The sequence below is a fragment of the Bombina bombina genome, chromosome 4, assembly GCF_027579735.1.
Source record: "Bombina bombina isolate aBomBom1 chromosome 4, aBomBom1.pri, whole genome shotgun sequence".
NCBI lineage: Eukaryota > Metazoa > Chordata > Amphibia > Anura > Bombinatoridae > Bombina > Bombina bombina.
The window spans coordinates 535,658,421-535,665,469 of NC_069502.1; the positions used below are offsets into that span (position 1 = coordinate 535,658,421).

General features: G+C 39.6%; 1 protein-coding gene across 1 annotated transcript in view; it reads right to left on the bottom strand.

Moving 5' to 3' along the window:
• PHIP (pleckstrin homology domain interacting protein) overlaps positions 1–7,049 on the bottom strand; it is a gene marked incomplete in the record, with an annotated part of 1,163,892 nt that overhangs the window by 124,036 nt on the left and 1,032,807 nt on the right.

Below are 7,049 nucleotides of genomic sequence, written 5' to 3' on the forward strand. Positions count from 1 at the left end.
GGCTCATAAAAGGATATCATAGGCCTGTAAAGCCTTCAGAACCAAATTAAGACTCCAAGGAGGAGAAATTGATTTAATGGCAGGCTTAATACGAACTAAAGCCTGTACAAAAATGTGTATATTAGGAAGTATAGCAATCTTTCTGTGAAATAAAACAGAAAGAGCGGAGATTTGTCCTTTCAAGGAACTTGCAGACAAACCCTTATCCAAACCATCCGGAAGAAACTGTAAAATTCTAGGAATTCTAAAAGAATGCCAGGAGAATTTATGAGAAGAATACCATGAAATGTAAGTCTTCCAAACTCTATAATAAATCTTCCTAGAGACTGATTTATGAGCTTGTAACATAGTATCAATCACTGAGTCAGAGAAACCTCTATGACTTAGTACTAAGCGTTCAATTTCCATACCTTCAAATTTAATGATTTGAGATCCTGATGGAAAAACAGACCTTGAGATAGTAGGTCTGGCCGTAACGGAAGTGGCCAAGGCGGGCAACTGGACATCCAAACCAGATCCGCATACCAAAACCTGTGTGGCCATGCTGGCACTACCAGCAACACAAATGATTGTTCCATGATGATTTTGGAAATCACTCTTGGAAGGAGAACTAGAGGCGGGAAGATGTAAGCAGGATGATAACACCAAGGAAGTATCAGCGCATCCACTGCTTCCGCCTGAACATCCCTGGACCTGGACAGGTATCTGGGAAGTTTCTTGTTTAGATGAGAGGCCATGAGATCTATCTCTGGAAGACCCCATATCTGAACAATCTGAGAAAAAACATCTGGATGGAGAGACCACTCCCCTGGATGTAAAGTCTGGCGGCTGAGATAATCCGCTTCCCAATTGTCTACACCTGGGATATGCACCACAGAGATTAGACAGGAGCTGGATTCCGCCCAAAAAAGTATTCGAGATACTTCTTTCATAGCTTGGGGACTGTGAGTCCCACCCTGATGATTGACATATGCCACTGTTTAAATGAACGGTTCCCTCTTTAACAGAGGCCAAAACTGAAGAGCTCTGAGAATTGCACAGAGTTCTAAAATATTTATTGGAAATCTCGCCTCTTGAAATTTCCAAACCCCTTGTGCTGTCAGAGATCCTCAAACAGCTCCCCAACCTGAAAGACTCGCATCTGTTGTGATCACAGTCCAGGTTGGCCGAACAAAAGAAGCCCCTTGAACTAAACGATGGTGATCTATCCACCATGTCAGAGTGTCGTACATTGGGATTTAAGGATATTAATTGTGATATCTTTGTATAATCCCTGCACCATTGATTCAGCATACAAAGCTGAGGAGGTCTCATGTGAAAATGAGCAAAGGGGATCGCGTCCGATGCTGCAGTCATGAGACCTAAAACTTCCATGCACATAGCCACTGAAGGGAATGACTGAGACTGAAGGTGCCGGCAGGCTGCAACCAATTTTAAATCTCTCTTGTCTGTTAGAGACAGAGTCATGGACACTGAATCAATCTGGAAGCCTAAAAAGGTGACCCTTGTCTGAGGAATCAAGAAACTTTTTGGTAAATTGATCCTCCAACCATGTTTCCGAAGAAACAACACTAGTTGATTTGTGTGAGATTCTGCAGTACGTAAAGACTGAGCTAGTACCAAGATAACGTCCAAATAAGGAAACACCGCAATACCCTGTTCTCTCATTACAGAGAGTAGGACACCCAGAACCTTTGAAAAGATTCTTGGAGCGGTTGCTAGGCCAAATGGAAGAGCAACAAATTGGTAATGCTTGTCTAGAAAAGAGAATCTCAGAAACTAATAATGTTCTGGATGAATCAGAATATGAAGGTATGCATCCTGCAAGTCTATTGTGTACATATAATGTCCTCTCTGAACAAAAGGCAGAATAGTCCTTATAGTCACCATCTTGAAAGTTGGTACTCTTACATAACGATTCAAAATTTTCAGATCCAGAACTGGTCTGAATAAATTTTCCTTCTTTGGGACAATGAATAGATTTGAATAAAACCCCAAACCTTGTTCCAGAAGAGGGACTGGCATGATTACCCCTGAGGACTCCAGGTCTGAAACACATTTCAGAAAAGCCTGAGCTTTTACTGGATTTACTGGGATACGTGAGAGAAAAAAATCTTCTCACAAGAGGTCTTACTCTGAATCCTATTTGATACCCTTGAGAGACAATGCTCTGAATCCATTGATTTTGAACAGATTTTATCCAAATATCCTTGAAAAACCTTAATCTTCCCCCTACCAGCTGAGCTGGAACGAGGGCCGCACCTTCATGCGGACTTAGGGGCTAACTTTGGTTTCCTAAAAGGCTTGGATTTATTCCAATTTGAGGAAGGCTTCCAATTGGAGGCAGATTCCTTGGGGGGAGGATTGAGTTTTTGTTCCTTATTCTGACGAAAGGAACGAAAACGGTTAGAAGCCTTAGATTTGCCCTTAGGTTTTTTATCCTGAGGCAGAAAAACTCCCTTTCCCCCAGTAACAGTTGAAATAATAGAATCCAACTGAGAACCAAATAAATTATTACCTTGGAAAGAAAGAGATAGTAATCTAGATTTAGATGTCATATCAGCATTTTAAGATTTAAACCACAAAGCTCTTCTAGCTAATATAGCTAAAGACATGGATCTAACATCACAAATAAAATGTTTAGCATGTTGCAGTAAGCGAATAATGCTAGATATGTCAGAATCCAATTCTTGTTGCGCTAAATTCTCCAACCAGAAAGTTGATGCAGCCGCAACCTCAGCCAAAGAAATTGCAGGTCTGAGAAGATGACCTGAATATAAATAGGCCTTCCTTACATAAGATTCAAGCTTCCTATCTAAAGGATCCTTAAAGGAAGTACTATCTTCCATAGGAATAGTGGTACGTTTAGCAAGAGTAGAAATAGCCCCATCAACTTTGGGGATCTTTTCCCAAAACTCTATAGATTTTGCTGGCAAAGGATACAATTTTTTAAACCTTGAAGAAGGAATAAAAGAAGTATCTGGCTTATTCCATTCCTTAGAAATCATATCAGAAATAGCCTCAGAAATAGGAAAAACCCCTGGAGAAACCACAGGAGGTTTAAAAACAGCATTTAAACGTATATTAGACTGAACGTCAAGAGGACTGGTTACCTCAATATCCAAAGTAATTAACACTTCATTTAATAAAGAACGCATATACTCAATTTTAAATAAATAAGTAGATTTGTCAGTGTCAATGTCTGAGGAGGATCTTCTGAATCAGATAGATCCTCATCAGAAGAGGATAAATTATCATATTGTTGGTTATTTGAAATTTCATCAACTAAATGCGAAGTTTTAAAAGACCTATTACATTTATTTGAAGGTGGAAATGCAGACAAAGCCTTCAGAATAGAATCAGAAACAAATTCTTTAAAATTTACAGGTATATTATGCACATTAGAAGTTGAAGGAACTGCAACTGGCAATGTACTATTACTGATGGACACATTATCTGCATGTAAAAGTTTATCAAAACAACTATTACAAATGACATTCTGCGATATAATTTCTACAATTTTACAACAAATGCACTTAGCTTTGGTAGAACCGATGTCAGGCAGCAATGTTCCAGCAGAAGCTTCTAAGGCAGGATCAAAGTGAGACATCTTGCAAAATGTAAGAGAAAAAACAACATATAAAGCAAAATTATCTATTTCCTTATATGACAGTTTCAGGAATGGGAAAAAATGTAAAAAGCACAGCTCTCTGATAGAGAAAAAATCAAGAGGCAAACATCAATGGGGTATTGAAATAATGAAAAAGTTTGGCGCCAAGTATGATGCACAACGTAACTAAACTTTTTTGGCACCAAAAAATAACCGGAAATGACAAACTTGCGTCACTAATGACGCAACCGTGTGAAAGGTCTCGGCGTCAAGTATGACGCCGGAAATGACTAACTTGCGTCATAGACGTACTCTTTCGCGCCAAAAATGACGCAATAAAGTTTAGCATTTGTCGCACCCACGGGCCTAATACCGCCCGCAATTTGTAAGAAGTAGTCAATTGAAAAAAGACTAAACACCAGATAAGAAATAAATTTCATTTTTAAAAGATGTTTATATTCCCCAAATATGAAACTGACAGTCTGCAAAAGGAAATACATGAACCTGACTCATGGCAAATATAAGTACAATACATATATTTAGAACTTTATATAAATGCATAAAGTGCCAAACCATAGCTGAGGTGTCTTAAGTAATAAAAAACATACTTACCAAAAGACACCCATCCACATATAGCAGATAGCCAAACCAGTACTAAAACAGTTATTAGTAGAGGTAATGGTAAATTGAGAGTATATCGTCGATCTGAAAAGGGAGGTAGGAGATGAATCTCTACGACCGATAACAGAGAACTTATGAAAAAGACCCCCGTTAGGGAAATCATCGTATTAAATAAGTGATACTCCCTTCACGTCCCTCTGACATTCGCTGTACTCTGAGAGGAATCGGGCTTCAACAATGCTGAGAAGCGCATATCAACGTAGAAATCTTAGCACAAACTTACTTCACCACCTCCATAGGAGGCAAAGTTTGTAAAAACTGAATTGTGGTGAGAGGTGTATTTGTAGGCATTTTGAGGTTTGGGAAACTTTTCCCCTCCTGGTATGATTGTATATCCCATATGTCACTAGCTCATGGACTCTTGCCAATTACATGAAAGAAACCTCCTTTATTGTATACACATGTATCCAAATACTCAATACCTATTTCATTCATATTTAGGGTAAATTTCAGTCCTGTGACTGAATTATTCAAATCTTGTACAAAAGACAAAAGGCTACCAACGTCGCCCCCCCCCACACACCAAATACATCATCAATATATCTCCACCAGGATGCGCCATAACGTTGGAACAAAATGTGAGGATATACAAAGTATTCCTCAAAGCTTATACATGAAAATATTGGCGTATGTGGGGGGCGACGACGGAGCCCATTGCCGTCCCCTGTCTTTGCAAATAATAAGTATCTCCAAATAGAAAATAATTGTGATATAATATGATAGAAAGCAACTCAATCACAAAACAGATCTCCATTACAGTGTAATCACTGGTAGACCTCAATACATTTTCTACTGCTGCAATGCCATTAATATGTTTTATAGAAGTGTATAAACTAGAGACATCTAAAGTAAATAAAATACACTTTTCCCCAATATATCCTAGATCTTTCAGCTTAGATAGAAAATAATTAGTGTCTCTGACATATGAAGTAGTTTTTTTTGACAAATGGCTGTAATACCTTATCCAAAAAAATAGATATAGATGAAAAATAGAACCCATCCCTGCCACAATGGGCCTGCCAGGGGTTTCATCTTTTGCTTTGTGGATTTTTGGTAGTACATATATTAAAGGTCTTATAGGATTGGCAACGTATAAGGCATCTTTAAATGTATCCGTTATTATTTACCTTTCCACAGCCTAATCAAGAATATTTTTAATTTCCTTATTTATCTGGGCAGTTGGATCTCTCCTTAGTTCCTGATAGACTTGATTATCAGCTGTCTATTGATTTCCCCCATGTAGTCAAGTTTATCTAAGACTACAATGGCTCCGCCCTTGTCAGCCTCTTTTATGATAATCTCTTTGTTTTTCATAAGTGTTTCAATAGCAAATTAGTCTCTTATTTCTTTGTACCAATTTTCTTTTTTTCTCTCTCTTAAAGAGATTATCCACCTCTCTTTGTACTAAGTTCATGTAGGTGGCTGTACTAAAGTGAAAAGCCATCAGATCTATCTCTGGGAGACCCCAAAGATCCACAATCTGATTGAACACATCCTGGTGAAGAGACCATTCCCCTGGATGCAGAAACTGACGACTGAGAAAATCTGCTTCCCAGCTGTTCACTCCTGGAATATGAACTGCAGAGACTAGATGGAAATTGACTTTTGCCCATGAGAGAAATCAAGACACTTCCCTCATGGCTAGGCAAAGGAGGGTTCCCCCCTGATGATTGATATAAGCCACTGCTGTGACATTGTCTGACTGAAAGCGGAGATGAGACTCCCTTTTCAACAGAGGCCAAGCCTGAAGAGCCCTAAAAATAGCACAGTTCCAAAATATTTATAGACAACCGCACCTCCCGAGGAGCCCAAAGCCCATGTGCTCTCAGAGACCCCCAAAAAGCTCCCCAAACTTAAAGAGTTGCATCTGTAGTGATCACAGTCCATGTAGAATGAGCAAATGAAGCCTTCTGAATAATGAACTGGTGATCCAGCCACCAAGTCAGAGATTGACTTGTACTGGAATCCAAAAAACAAACAAAAAAAAAACGCCTTTTGAGATAGCAGAGTATGATCCCTGCACCATTGACGAAGCATAAAATGCTGAAGAGGTATCATATGAAATCAAGCAAATGGAATTGCATCTGAAGCTGCACTCATGAGATCAAGTACTTCCATACAAAGAGCAACAGAGGGAAAGGACTGAAGGTTCAGACAGGATGACATAAATTTTAGCTTTCTCTGGTCTGTAAGAGAAAGACTAAATCTATTTAAGACCCCAGAAAAGTAAACCTTGACTTAGGCACCAAAGAACACTGTGGAAAAGAAACAACTGTTGAAGAAATTGGCCTGCTGGGGCTTTTCCCAGTGGGCCACTGCAGTGCAGGGCCACATCATTTGGGAACCAGCTGAGCAAAGGGAAACCCCATAGCGAGGTTTAATACGCACAGTGCATCTTGCAATTTTGCTCAGTTCCTGGTATACAAGTTTAGTGGCTGCAGGTAGGGGTGCAGATCCGAGGCCGCATCTGCAGCACTGCCGATATGAGGGAAGTAACTCTGAGCAGAATGAAAAGAGGAAGCCAGGCCATGTAGGAGCAAAATCTATTTTTTTTAAAAAAAACAAAAAACTTTTTTTATTTTTCTAGTAATCCGGACTAATTTTATGTTGCATTAATAAAGTGTGTGAGACTGTGTGGTGTCTAGAGCGCCCTCCCCGACCCGCCTTTCTCCTCCCTCTCTATGGTGCCTGCAGCCCTCACCTGTGCTGCATGGATCCCCCTGTATTTGATGCCTGCAGCCCTCCACCAGTATGCCTC